This window comes from Schistocerca cancellata, chromosome 1 (assembly GCF_023864275.1).
Source record: "Schistocerca cancellata isolate TAMUIC-IGC-003103 chromosome 1, iqSchCanc2.1, whole genome shotgun sequence".
Taxonomy (NCBI): domain Eukaryota; kingdom Metazoa; phylum Arthropoda; class Insecta; order Orthoptera; family Acrididae; genus Schistocerca; species Schistocerca cancellata.
In genome coordinates, this window is record NC_064626.1 from 913,590,877 (window position 1) to 913,606,327 (window position 15,451).

Sequence of the window (15,451 nt, forward strand, 5' to 3'; positions counted from 1 at the left end):
ATGCTTAAGGAAGAATTACAGACGATGTAGGAAGCTTTTGCACAAGCAGTTAGAGTTCAATAGCTCGTTTGAACGTTACTGATGCACCGTATAGACTGTCGTTCTGCTACAAGGCTCCAGCAGACGGATTTCTACACGAAGTGCTGTGTGCTGCCGGCAAGACGTGGCGAATAATACACTACTGGCAATTAAAATTGCTACACCACGAAGATGACGTGCTACAGACGCGAAATTTAACCGACAGGAAGAAGATGCTGTGATATGCAAATGATTAGCTTTTCAGAGCATTCACACAAAGTTGGCGCCGGTGGTGATACCTACAACGTGCTGACATGAGGAAAGTTTCCAACCGATTTCTCGTACACAAACAGCAGTTGACCGGCGTTGCCTGGTGAAACATTGTTGTGATGCCTCGTATAAGGAGGAGAAACGCGTACCATCACGTTTCCGACTTTGATAAAGGTCGGATTGTAGCCTATCGCGATTGCGTTTTATCGTATCTCGACATTGCTGCTCGCGTTGGTCAATATCCAACAACTGTTAGCAGAATATGGAATCGGTGAGTTCAGGAGGGTAATACGGAACGCCGTGCTGGATCCCAACGGCCTCGTATCACTAGCAGTCGAGAATACAGGCATCTTATCCAACTGGCTGTAACGGATCGTGGAGCCATGTCTTGATCCCCGAGTCAACAGATGGGGACGTTTGCAAGACAACAACCATTTGCACGAACAGTTCGACGACGTTTGTAGCAGCATGGACTATCAGCTCGGAGACCATGGCTGCGGTTACCCTTGACGCTGCATCACAGACAGGAGCGCCTGCGATGGTGTGCTCAACGACGAACCTGTGTGCACGAATGGTAAAACGTAATTTAATCCAGGTTCTGCTTACAGCATCATGATGGTCGCATCCGTGTTTGGCGACGTCTCGGTGAACGCACATTGGAAGCGTGTATTCGTCATCGCCATGCTGGCGTATCACCTGGCGTCATGGTATGGGGTGCCATTGGTTACACATCTCGGTCACCTCTTGTTCGCATTGACAGCACTTTGAGCAGTGGACGTTACATTTCAGATGTGTTACGACCCGTGGCTCTACCCTCCATTCGATCCCAGCGAAACCCTACGTTTCAGCAGGATAATGCACGACCGCATGTTGCAGGTCCTGTACGGGCCTTTCTGGATACAGAAAATGTTCGACTGCTGCCCTGTCCAGCACATTCTCCAGATCTCTCACCAACTGAAAACGTCTGGTCAATAGTGGCCGAGCAGCTGTCTCATCACAATACGGCAGTCACTACTCTTGATGAACTGTGGTATCGTGTTGAAGCTGCATGGGCAGCTGTACCTCTATACGCCATCCAAGCTCTGTTTGACTCACTGCCCAGGCGTATAAATGCCGTTATTACGGCCAGAGGTGGTTGTTCTGGGTACTGATTTCTCAGGATCTATGCACCCAAATTGCGTGAATATGTAATCACATGTCAGTTCTGGTATAATATATTTGTCCAATGAATACCCGTTAATCATCTGCATTTATTCTTGGTGTAGCAATTTTAATGGCCAGTAGTGTAGTCGTAACGAGTGCCAAATGGCGAACAACTCAGTAAACTAGGCCAATTTTGGCGAGCCGCAGGTTTCTGAGTTGAGTCCTGATGGGTACAAGCAGATCTCGCAATCATGAGCTCGGTGCGTGTTTCGGAGAGTACTGTGTGGAGCGTTAGTGCAATATTGTGTAGCATACGCTGACGGGGAAAAAAATCGTAGCACCAAGAAGAAGTTGTGCGACATAAACGAAAGTTGGTAGGTGTGTTTCTACATCTGAAAGATGATGTCTGTTTAATTTCTCGCGCCAGTTTTTCGATCAGTACGTGCTGTAACGGTCCTGAGCACTAGTTACCTTCGATATTGGACATGGTTAATTGATATTAGTCAAGAACGCCTTTAAGGCGACAAAGGCACCATTATCAACAGCTCACTGAGCTTGAACGAGGGCTACTAGAAGATGGATGTTCCTTCCGCTATATTGCAGAAATACTTGGAGCGAGAGTAGCAACTCTACATTATTGTTGGCAGTGGTGGTCACGAGAATGTAGGGTCGCAAGAACGCCGGCCTCCTGATGGCTACGTAGCACTACGAAGTGGGAAGACCATCGTGTTCTACGTATGGCTCTGGCGCATTGCACTGAATCTACAGTAGTAATCTGAGCAGCAGTTGGCACCACCGTGAGACAACGAACTGTTACAAATCGGTTACCTCAAGTGCGCCTCCGAGCCAGACGCCCTCTAGCCTGCATTCCAGTGACCCCAAATAACGGCAACTTGCGACTTCGGTGATGTCAAGTCAGTGTCACTGGAGGCAAGGTGGAAGTAGCTGTATTTTCTGATGAAAGCTGGCACTACCTCGGCACCAGTGATGACATCGTGTTGGTGAGGAGGAGGACAGTTGAGGGCCTGCAGCCTCGAACCAACCTCCCTGCGTGCTAGACACACAGGACTTACATCTGGAGTTAGGTCTGTGGCGCAATTTCGTATGACACCAGGAGCACTCTCGTGGATATCTCAGGCACCCTGACTGCAAAACTGTACGTCAGTCTCGTGAATCGACCTCTTGTGCTACTATTCATCAACAGCATTCAAGAGAGTGTTTTCCAACAGGATAACGCTGGCCCACATGCCGTTGTTGCAGCCCAACATGTTCTACAGGATATCGACGTGTTGCCTTTGCCTGCTCGATCACCATACCCGTCTCCAATCGAGCACTTATGAGATATAATCGGATGACAACTCCAGCGTCAAACACAAACAGCATTAACCGTCGTTGTATCCACCGACTAAGTGCAACAGGCATAGAACTCCATCCCAGAAAGTGACATCCGGCACCTGCCTAACATAATGCATGCACGTTTACATGCTTGAGTTCAATATTCTGTCGGCTACTCCAGTTATTGTTTGGTTTGTTTATTTGCGGAGGGGACCAAACAGCGAGGTCATCAGTTCCATCGGTTTAAGGGAGGACAGAAAAGGACGTCGGCCGTGCCCTTTAAAAGGAACCATCCAAGCATTTGCCTGATCCTATTTAGGGAAATCACGGAAAACCTGAGTCAGTATGGCCGGATGCAGGTTTACACCGTCGTCCTCATTTCACATTTGCAGTGGCTTATTTGGTGATTACATTAATCCGTCACCTCTCAGTTTTAATCACTTAAATACATTATCTTGACAAATGTATTCCCAAAATTTCATTACTCTACATAACTAATTTCTCGTCTTGTGATTTTTTCCACCAGTATGTATAGCAAGCTGGAGTCGTCGCTTACACGCCCAGATAAGAACCTCAGTGTCAGTGACTGTTGAAGCAAAACAGCTTTCAGCAGGCAGCCTCAGGAACAACTAATATACTCCCGCTTGTATAAGGCTTACCTGTGCGAACGGCGTACTGTCAAGGTCGACCCTTAGTAACATCATTGCATCAACTCAGTTCACTAGAACACTCCTAATGGAGGAGGAACAACATCCAAACCAACCGAAATACTGTGGAGGATAAGGAGCAAGGCCAGTTCTTAAGATGTCAATTATCTGTATCGTGATGATGATGTTTGGTTTGTGGGGCGCTCAACTGCGTGGTTATCAGCGCCCGTACAATTTCCCAACCTTTGCTCAGTCCAATTTCGCCACTTTCCTGGATGATGATGAAATGATAAGGACAACACAAACACCCAGTCATCTCGAGGCAGGTGAAAATCCCTGACCCCGCCGGGAATCGAACCCGGGACCCCGTGCTCGGGAAGCGAGAACGCTACCGCGAGACCACGGCGGCGGACAATATCTGTATCGTGTATTGCAGATGTTTTCCCAGTACTTAAATGCGATGAGGGTATTTTTTTTTAAAGAATTCACGTTTTATACTCAAAAAGTACATCCCAGATATCCTTAAATCAGTGAGACGGGTCAGAAATGCACTTATTTGGAAAAAATAAGAAGCGCATCGGAAGGATAGAGTGTTCAGTTAGAAGCATAGCCAAACGTGTGAATGGCGAGCATGAGAAAACACCTATCTTAGGCATTCATGGTGCATTATTATGTACCGTCTGGTTATAATTAAACTTTCCCTGTTTAACACGTTATAACACGAAAACTAATTACCGTACGAAGACCAGGCTTGATAACATTAATGTCCAGAGTATGGGGCTCATGATTTCCATGCGTCACAGCTCCACCGTCCAGTTCTAACAGTCGTGGTGATTGACAGTCTCACAAGCATGACCAGTCGCAGTGCACTTTTTGACAGGTCAACATGAGCTTGGACAAAAGGAGCAGGGCATTACTGGTGAAGCTCTATTATCAAAACAACAGTAATGCTGCAGCTGTACTTCGACAATATTGCCGACTGAAAGGATTACGGAAGGGTTCTCTCTCTCCAACTGCTGTGCGGAACATGACGAAGAAGTTCGAATCATCTGGAGAACTGGGCGTCGCACCGGGAAGAGGTTGACGACCGGTTCCAACACAGGTGGTTGAGGACAACTCTGCACGCAATTCCCTATCTTCAGGCAGTGTCTGTACTGTTTCACGACAGTTGAACATATCGTGGTCCACTATATAGAAGGTGGTCCGAACCAATCTCAGATGGTATCCGTCCAAGATCCATATCGTACAGCAGCTTGCACCACAGGACGCACAACGACGTGTTGACTTCGCTCTTCACTTTCTCGCAAGGATTGCAGTTGACGAAGGCTGGCCCTGGACCATCCTAAGGACAGACGAGTCTCATTTTTCTCTGACGGGTGAGTGAACACACAGAATCGCCGAGTTGGGGATCTTGACCGCCAGTCACTATGCATGAAGTTCCTCTGTATGGTGAAAGTGTCACAGTATGGGATGGCTTCACGGATACGTTCATCATTGGCCCATTCGTTTTTGAACAGGTTGGCGCTCTAGGACCAAAGACGTGCAGTGTTACTGGCCAACGTTACTGCGATACGCGTCGGCAACATGTCACTCCCTCCCTACAGGAGAGAGACGCATTGAACTCAACAGCTCTCATCCAAGATGGGGCCTCACCGCACATCTGTTTCTGCGAAACACATTTGGATAAGGTCGAATTATCAGCCGATCGTTTCCACATGCTTGGCCGGTACGATCACATCTCACCCCCTGTGATTTCTGGTTGCAGGTCTACCTGAAGAACAGAGTTTACCAGGGGAACATTCACACATGTGCTGATTTGAAGCACAGCACATCAAGAGGTATCCAGCATACTAATGGTCATGCTTCGTTTTGCTGTGCAGTATGCGATCCTGCACTTTCAGCCTCTTCTGGACACTGATGCTGCCCTTTTGTAGCAGTAATGGTAGCGGTATGTAATTGTATGATATACCATTGCAGCAAATTAAAAGTATTTCAGTTGAATTGATTCTGCGTTATTTCTCTTCCCCATATCCTTGACATCAATGCTATCGTGTTTGGTCCTCGTATCGTAATTAGTTTCCGTGTTATAACTTGTTCAATAGGGAAAGTTTCATTATAATCACCGGCTAGAACTGCTCTTGAGTATTCAGCCGTCAAGATAGTGACACATTCCGGCAAACTAACTTGTTCCATCCTCAAGCGCTCATGATGACTGAGTATCTTCAAGAGGATGACGAAACGACCGTGATATATCTTCTTTCGCGAAGATAGTCCATAAAATTAAAATTGCTGCCACCAGACGAGACAGTCAGGTCCCGTTCACAGGAAAGACTCGATACAGGCGACACTGTATCAAAACTCCCCCTTGATTGAAGGGTGTGTGTTAATGGCAACAGTGCACCAGAAGTGGTGACATGCACATTTGCCGGGAAATAAGTACACCTAGCGAGTAAGCCGACGAAAGTTGAACAACGAAGAAAAACTGTAACTAGGCCTATCTCAAAAACTGTAACTAGGCCTATCTCCAGAGGGAAGACAGTGGTGAGGCGGCTTTATCTGTCCCTGAGAAGGGACTTAATTTCGTAGCGACCTGTAAGCGTTCAAATGTCTTCGAGAAATCTCTGAGACAGCCTCTTACAGCAAAAAATGGAATTCTTCAGTACTGCTGGCACTTCAGAAATACTAGCCGAAATTTTACTTCACACTCGAAGAGGACGCCTAATGGAGAAAAGAAAATGAAATAACCAACAGAGTGACGAGGAAGAACATCAAACTCCTCTCTGTCGCTTTCAAGGAAAAGATGGATTACTGTGCTCATAAGCAGCTACACCTTCTTGAGTTCGCGAAATTGGATCGCCGACTAACGAGACAGCAAAACACTTAACAGCTTTTCAGTTGCCAACTGTCTACACCACATACGGAATTCAGCGCATTTCGTACAAATGATTCCAAACCTCCGACTACACCACAGAAACCTCAAAGTGAATTTAGACGTGATTTCGCTCCTTGCTATGGTTCGTGGGTAAACATCAACGAGAAGAGCTGAGGCCATACTTAGAAAACCTTTGAATTCGTGCCCACGACAATCTATTCTTATTTAACGTATACTGTTACCCGTGGTCTAGGGTCGGTGGCTCAGCGTGTTCGGTCAGAGGGTTTAGCTAACCACTGTAACAAAAAAACTGAGTGAACGGATCAACGAACAACCTGAACGGGTGTCATCGGACGTCCGCCACGAACAAATTCAACGAACAATATAAAAAAGCCGGCACGGTAGCTCAGCGTGTTCGGTCAGAGGGTTACGTGCCCTCTGCAATAAAAAAAAACGGAGTCAATTGATCAACAACGAACAAACTGGATGTCTTACGACGTCCGCCCCGAGCAGATACAGAGAACAAAAGCGAACAAAATGAGATTTAAAAAAAAAAAGGGTTAGCGTCTTTGATTCATAATCAAAACGTCTCCGGCCCCCGGTTCGATCCCCGCCACTGCCTAAATTTTGATAAATAATCAGCATTGGCGGCCGAAGCCTTCCGGCATAAGAAGTCAGCCTCATTCTGTCAAAGACGGCGGAGGAGCGGATAGAGGTTCAGGGCACTCTCTTGTCCTAGGGGTGGGAAATTGCCCCTAAAGGCGGAAGAATCAGCAATGATCAACGACATGAGGATGCAGAAAGCAATGGAAACCACTGCATTAAAGACACGTAACGTGTATCCACAGGACATGTGGCCTGTAATTTAAGAAGTGTCATGATGATCTCTCCATTGGCAAAAGATTCCGGAATAGTCCCCCATTCGAATTTCCGGGAGGGGACTGCCAAGGGGGAGGTTACCATGAGAAAAAGATTGAACAATCAACGAAAGGATAACGTTCTACGAGTCGGGGCGTCGAATGTCAGAAGCTTGAACGTGGTAGGCAAACTAGAAAATCTGAAAAGGGAAATGCAAAGGCTCAATCTAGATATAGTAGGGGTCACTGAAGTGGGTCAGATGAGTACCGGGTAATATCAACAGCAGCAGAAAATGGTATAACAGGTGTAGGATTCGTTATGAATAGGAAGGTAGAGCAGAGGGTGTGTTACTGTGAACAGTTCAGTGACCGGGTTGTTCTAAGCAGAATCGACAGCAGACCAACACCGACAACGATAGTTCAGGTATACATGCCGACGTCACATGCTGAAGATGAACAGATAGAGAAAGTGTATGAGGATATTGAAAGGGTAATGCAGTATGTAAAGGGGGACGAAAATCTAATAGTCATGGGCAACTGGAATGCAGTTGTAGGGGAAGGAGTAGTAGAAAAGGTTACAGGAGGATATGGGCTTGGAACTAGGAATGAAAGAGGAGAAAGACTAATTGAGTTCTGTAACAAGTTTCAGCTAGTAATAGCGAATACCCTGTTCAAGAATCACAAGAGGAGGAGGTATGCTTGGAAATGGCCGGGAGATACGGGAAGATTTCAATTACATTACATCATGGTCAGACAGAGATTCCGAAATCAGATACTGGAATGTAAGGCGGAGCAGATATAGACTCAGATCACAATATAGTAGTGATGAAGAATAGGCTGAAGTTCAAGACATTAGTCAGGAAGAATCAATACGCAAAGAAGTGGGATACGGAAGTACTAAGGAATGACGAGATACGTTTGAAGTTCTCTAACGATATACACTCCTGGAAATTGAAATAAAAACACCGTGAATTCATTGTCCCAGGAAGGGGAAACTTTATTGACACATTCCTGGGGTCAGATATATCACATGATCACACTGACAGAACCACAGGCACATAGACACAGGCAACAGAGCATGCACAATGTCGGCACTAGTACAGTGTATATCCACCTTTCGCAGCAATGCAGGCTGCTATTCTACCATAGAGACGATCGTAGAGATGCTGGATGTAGTCCTGCGGAACGGCTTGCCATGCCATTTCCACCTGGCGCCTCAGTTGGACCAGCGTTCGTGCTGGACGTGCAGACCGCGTGAGACGACGCTTCATCCAGTCCCAAACATGCTCAATGGGGGACAGATCCGGAGACCTTGCTGGCCAGAGTAGTTGACTTACACCTTCTAGAGCACGTTGGGTGCCACGGGATACATGCGGGCGTGCATTGTCCTGTTGGAACAGCAAGTTCCCTTGCCGGTCTAGGAATGGTAGAACGATGGGTTCGATGACGGTTTGGATGTACCGTGCACTATTCAGTGTCCCCTCGACGATCACCAGTGGTGTACGGCCAGTGTAGGAGATCGCTCCCCACACCATGAAGCCGGGTGTTGGCCCTGTGTGCCTCGGTCGTATGCAGTCCTGATTGTGGCGCTCACCTGCACGGCGCCAAACACGCATACGACCATCATTGGCACCAAGGCAGAAGCGACTCTCATCGCTGAAGACGACACGTCTCCATTCGTCCCTCCATTCACGCCTGTCGCGACACCACTGGAGGCGGGCTGCACGATGTTGGGGCGTGAGCGGAAGACGGCCTAACGGTGTGCGGGACCGTAGCCCAGCTTCATGGAGACGGTTGCGAATGGTCCTCGCCGATACCCCAGGAGCAACAGTGTCCCTAATTTGCTGGGAAGTGGCGGCGCGGTCCCCTACGGCACTGCGTAGGATCCTACGGTCTTGGCGTGCATCCGTGCGTCGCTGCGGTCCGGTCCCAGGTCGACGGGCACGTGCACCTTTCGCCGACCACTGGCGACAACATCGATGTACTGTGGAGATCTCCCACGTGTGAGCAATTCGGCGGTACGTCCTCCCGGCCTCCCGCATGCCCACTATACGCCCTCGGTCAAAGTCCGTCAACTGCACATACGGTTCACGTCCACGCTGTCGCGGCATGCTACCAGTGTTAAAGACTGCGATGGAGCTCCGTATGCCACGGCAAACTGGCTGACACTGACGGCGGCGGTGCACAAATGCTGCGCAGCTAGCGCCATTCGACGGCCAACACCGCGGTTCCTGGTGTGTCCGCTGTGCCGTGCGTGTGATCATTGCTTGTACAGCCTTCTCGCAGTGTCCGGAGCAAGTATGATGGGTCTGACACACCGGTGTCAATGTGTTCTTTTTTCCATTTCCAGGAGTGTAGATACAGCAATAAGGAGTAGCGCAGTAGGCAATACAGTTGAAGAGGAATGGACATCTCTAAAAAGGGCCATCACAGAAGTTGGGAAGGAAAACATAGGTACAAAGAAGGTAGCTGCGAAGAAACCATGGGTAACAGAAGAAATACTTCAGTTGATTGATGAAAGGAGGAAGTACAAACATGTTCTGGGAAAATCGGGAATACAGAAATACAAGTCGCTGAGGAATGAAATAAATAGGAAGTGCAGGGAAGCTAAGACGAAATGGCTGCAGGAAAAATGTGAAGACATCGAAAAAGATATGATTGTCGGAAGGACAGACTCAGCATAAAGGAAAGTCAAAACAACCTTTGGTGGCATTAAAAGCAACGGTGGTAACATTAAGAGTGCAACGGGAATTCCACTGTTAAATGCAGAGGAGAGAGCAGATAGGTGGAAAGAATACATTGAAAGCCTCTATGACAGTGAAGATTTGTCTGATGTGATAGAAGAAGAAACAGGAGTCGATTTAGAAGAGATAGGGGATCCAGTATTAGAATCGGAATTTAAAAGAGCTTTGGAGGACTTACGATCAAATAAGGCAGAAGGGATAGATAACATTCGATCAGAATTTCTAAAATCATTGGGGGAAGTGGCAACAAAACGACTATTCACGTTGGTGTGTAGAATATATGAGTCTGGCGATATACCATCTGACTTTCGGAAAAGCATCATCCACACAATTCAGAAGACGGCAAGAGCTGACAAGTGCGAGAATTATCGCACAATCAGCTTAACAGCTCATGCATCGAAGCTGCTTACAAGAATAATATACAGAAGAATGGAAAAGAAAATTGAGAATGCGCTAGGTGACGATCAGTTTGGCTTTAGGAAAAGTAAAGGGACGAGAGAGGCAATTCTGACGTTACGGCTAATTATGGAAGCAAGGCTAAAGAAAAATCAAGACACTTTCATATGATTTGTCGACCTGGAAAACGCGTTCGACAATATAAAATGGTGCAAGCTGTTCGAGATTCTGAAAAAATGTAGGGGTAAGCTATAGGGAGAGACGGGTCATATACAATATGTACAACAACCAAAAGGGAATAATAAGAGTGGACGATCATGAACGAAGTGCTCGTATTAAGAAGGGTGTAAGACAAGGCTGTAGCCTTTCGCCCCTACTCTTCAATCTGTACATCGAGGAAGCAATGGTGGAAATAAAAGAAAGGTTCAGGAGTGGAATTAAAATACAAGGTGAAAGGATATCAATGACACGATTCGCTGATGACATTGCTATCCTGAGTGAAAGTGAAGAAGAATTAAATGATCTGCTGAACGGAATGAACAGTCTAATGAGTACACAGTATGGTTTGAGAGTAAATCGGAATGGTCACGAAGTCAATGAAGTTAAGGAATTCTGCTACCTAGGCAGTAAAATAACCAATGACGGACGGAGCAAGCAGGACATCAAAAGCAAACTCGCTATGCCAAAAAAGGCAGAGAAGTCTACTAATATCAAATACCGGCCTTAATTTGAGGAAGAAATTTCTGAGGATGTACGTCTGGAGTACAGCATTGTATGGTAGTGAAACATGGATTGTGGGAAAACCGGAACAGAAGAGAATCGAAGCATTTGAGATGTGGTGCTATAGACTAATGTTGAAAATTAGGTGGACAAGGTAAGGAATGAGAAGGTTGTACGCAGAATCGGAGAGGAAAGGAATATGTGGAAAACACTGATACGGAGAAGGGACAGGATGATAGGACATCTGCTAAGACATGAGGGAATGACTTCCATGGTACTAGAGGGACCTGTAGAGGGCAAAAACTGTAGAGGAAGACAGAGATTGGAATACGTCAAGCAAATAATTGAGGACGTAGGTTACAAGTGCTACTCTGAGATGAAGAGGTTAGCACCGGAAAGGAATTCTTGGCGGGCCGCATCAAACCAGTCAGTAGACTGATGACCAAAAAGAAAAAAAAAGTTCTGCTTGGATCGCAGGAGACCTTCTGTAAAGTTTGGAAGGTAGGAGACGAGATACTGGCAGAAGTGAAGCTGTGAGGACCGGGCGTGAGTCGTGCTTCGGTAGCTCAGTTGGTAGGGCACTTGCCCGTTTATAATCTGACCACACAGACGAAAACACCACATGGGGTCTCCCGGCCAGTAGCTCCATAGCGTCATTTCATTTCCTTTTTTATGATGTGCAGGTGTTCCAAGTACACTAATTCACAGCGTTCGTGGCTAAAGCAGTGTAACAACGAAGCAAAAGCAAGAACAGGTGGTTTTTCGGAACAACAGTTACAATAATCGCCACATCGAACGCTACTTGAGCCTATACCCTGTCCGACAGAAAAAATGAAGCACACAGAAGGCGAAGAGAAAATGATGTGAAACTTCACAGGTTGAGAGCGTATGTGACGTTATTTCAGTAATTACAAAATCTAGCCGACTTTACAAAGAACATGACAGGATGAACCCACTAAGCAGTACTACCTCGTACCCCTCCCCCCCCCCCCCCATCCGGCTGGAGTGGCCGAGCTGTTCTAGGCGCTTCAGTCTGGAACCGCGCTACTGCTACAGTCGCAGGTTCGAATCTTGCCTCGGGCATGGATGTGTATGATGTCCTTAGGTTAGTTAGGTTTAAGTAGTTCTAAGTTCTAGGGGACTGATGACCTGAGCTGTTAAGTCCCATAGTGCTCAGAGCCATTTGAACTCCCCCCCCCTTCCTCACCCCTCCCACTGATCTCTCTTGATGCGTGCTGTCCCATAACTATTCTAACAGATCCTTCACATCTTGTGTAGTGGCACTGGGGGGTGAAGCCGACCTGTGTGCCGGTCACACACATGTGCTTTGGGAGACAGAGCTGCCTTGTTGAAAAGTGGTACCACGACCCCGTCACATGAGAAATGAAACAGGAGGACGCAGGACGTCCGTCAGTCTCAGACTTCCTGCCTTTCTTGCTCGTGAGTGGCAGCAGCATCGCGCATCGATAAGCGAACTGCCGTACCATCTCTGGAGCAGCAAGCAAGCCCCGTGGCGCGGAGTCTGGCTGGAGCCGCCGGCGGTGTGCACTAGCGGTTGGAGTGTGAGGTGCTGCTTGTGAGTGCTACGAAGTTCGTCGCCCACCGATCTTGGACATGAAAGTTGAGTCCTCACTTAACTTACTATCGAACCTCAACTGTTTACATTTCTTCGTTTGATCCTGGTTGTCGCTTTTGGGATATTCACGCGAGCAATAACGTGTGTGTATTTTACTTGGCTAAGATTCCAGCCCCCCCCCCCCCCATGAACCATGGACCTTGCCGTTGGTGGGGAGGCTTGCGTGCCTCAGCGATACAGATAGCCGTACCGTAGGTACAACCACAACGGAGGGGTATCTGTTGAGATGCCAGACAAACGTATGGTTCCTGAAGAGGGGCAGCAGCCTTTTCAGTAGTTGCAAGGGCAACAGTCTGGATGATTGACTGATCTGGCCTTGTAACAATAACCAAAACGACCTTGCTGTGCTGGTACTGCGAACGGCTGAAAGCAAGGGGAAACTACGGCCGTAATTTATCCCGAGGGCATGCAGCTTTACTGTATGGATAAATGATGATGGCGTCCTCTTGGGTAAAATATTCCAGAGGTAAAATAGTCCCCCATTCGGATCTCCGGGCGGGGACTACTCAAGAGGACGTCGTTATGAGGAGAAAGAAAACTGGTGTTCTACGGATCGGAGCGTGGAATGTCAGATCCCTTAATCGGGTAGGTAGGTTAGAAAATTTAAAAAGAGAAATGGATAGGTTAAAGTTGGATACAGTGGGAATTAGTGAAGTTCGGTGGCAGGAGGAACAAGACTTTTGGTCAGGTGACTACAGGGCTATAAACACAAAGTCAAATAGGGGTAATGCAGGAGTAGGTTTAATAATGAATAGGAAAATAGGAATGCGGGTAAGCTACTACAAACAGCATAGTGAACGCATTATTGTGGCCAAGATAGATACGAAGCCCACACCTACTACAGTAGTACAAGTTTATATGCCTACTAGCTCTGCAGATGACGAAGAAATTGAAGAAATGTATGATGAAATAAAAGAAATTATTCAGATTGTGAAGGGAGACGAAAATTTAATAGTCATGGGTGACTGGAATTCGAGTGTAGGAAAGGGAGAGAAGGAAACGTAGTAGGTGGATATGGATTGGGGCTAAGAAATGAAAGAGGAAGCCGCCTGGTAGAATTTTGCACTGAGCACAATTTAATCATAGCTAACACTTGGTTTAAGAATCATGATAGAAGGTTGTATACATGGAAGAACCCTGGAGATACTAAAAGACATCAGATAGATTATATAATGGTAAGACAGAGATTTAGGAACCAGGTTTTAAATTGTAAGACATTTCCAGGGGCAGATGTGGACTCTGACCACAATCTATTGGTTATGACCTGTAGATTAAAACTGAAGAAACTGCAAAAAGGTGGGAATTTAAGGAGATGGGACCTGGATAAACTGAAAGAACCAGAGGTTGTACAGAGTTTCAGGGAGAGCATAAGGGAACAATTGACAGGAATGGGGCAAAGAAATACACTAGAAGAAGAATGGGTAGCTTTGAGGGATGAAGTAGTGAAGGCAGCAGAGGATCAAGTAGGTAAAAAGACCAGGGCTCTTAGAAATCCTTGGGTAACAGAAGAAATATTGAATTTAATTGATGAAAGGAGAAAATATAAAAATGCAGTTAATGAAGCAGGCAAAAAGGAATACAAACGTCTCAAAAATGAGATTGACAGGAAGTGCAAAATGGCTAAGCAGGGATGGCTAGAGGACAAATGTAAGGATGTAGAGGCTTATCTCACTAGGGGTAAGATAGATACTGCCTACAGGAAAATTAAAGAGACCTTTGGAGATAAGAGAACCACTTGTATGAACATCAAGAGCTCAGATGGAAACCCAGTTCTAAGCAAAGAAGGGAAAGCAGAAAGGTGGAAGGAGTATATAGAGGGTCTATACAAGGGCGATGTACTTGAGGACAATATTATGGAAATGGAAGAGGATGTAGATGAAGATGAAATGGGAGATACGATACTGCGTGAAGAGGTTGACAGAGCACTGAAAGACCTGAGTCGAAACAAGGCCCCCGGAGCAGACAACATTCCATTGGAACTACTGACGGCCCTGGGAGAGCCAGTCCTGACAAAACTCTACCATCAGGTGAGCAAGACGTATGAGACAGGTGAAATACCCTCAGACTTCAAGAAGAATATAATAATTCCAATCCCAAAGAAAGCAGGTGTTGACAGATGTGAAAATTACCGAACAATCAGTTTAATAAGCCACAGCTGCAAAATACTAACATGAATTCTTTACAGACGAATGGAAAAACTAGTAGAAGCCAACCTCGGGGAAGATCAGTTTGGATTCCGTAGAAATACTGGAACAGGTGAGGCAATACTGACCTTACGACTTATCTTAGAAGAAAGATTAAGGAAAGGCAAACCTACGTTTCTAGCATTTGTAGACTTAGAGAAAGCTTTTGACAATGTTGACTGGAATACTCTCTTATTTCAGCAAATAAGAGTGGACGACCAAGAAATAAGTGCTCGTATTAAAAAGGGTGTAAGACAAGGATGTAGCCTCTCGCCCCTACTGTTCAATCTGTACATCGAAGAAGCAATGATGGAAATAAAGGTTCAGGAGTGGAATTAAAATTCAAGTGAAAGTATATCAATGATACGATTCGCTGATGACGTTGCTATCTTGAGTGAAAGTGAAGAAGAATTACATGATCTGCTGAACGGAATGAACAGTCTAATGAGCACAGTGTATGGATAGAGAATAAATCGAAGAAAGACGAAGGTAATGAGAAGTAGTAGAAATGATAACAGCTAGAAACTTAACATCAGAATTGATGGTCACGAAGTAGATGAAGTAAAGGAATTCTGCTACCTAGGTAGTAAAATAACCAATGACGGACGGAGCAAATAGGACATCAAAAGC

At 46.2% G+C, this 15,451-nt stretch overlaps 1 protein-coding gene across 2 annotated transcripts in view; it reads right to left on the bottom strand.

Moving 5' to 3' along the window:
* Positions 1-15,451, bottom strand: part of LOC126191278 (developmental protein eyes absent-like) — a 231,703-nt gene that overhangs the window by 3,261 nt on the left and 212,991 nt on the right. The window lies entirely within an intron of this gene.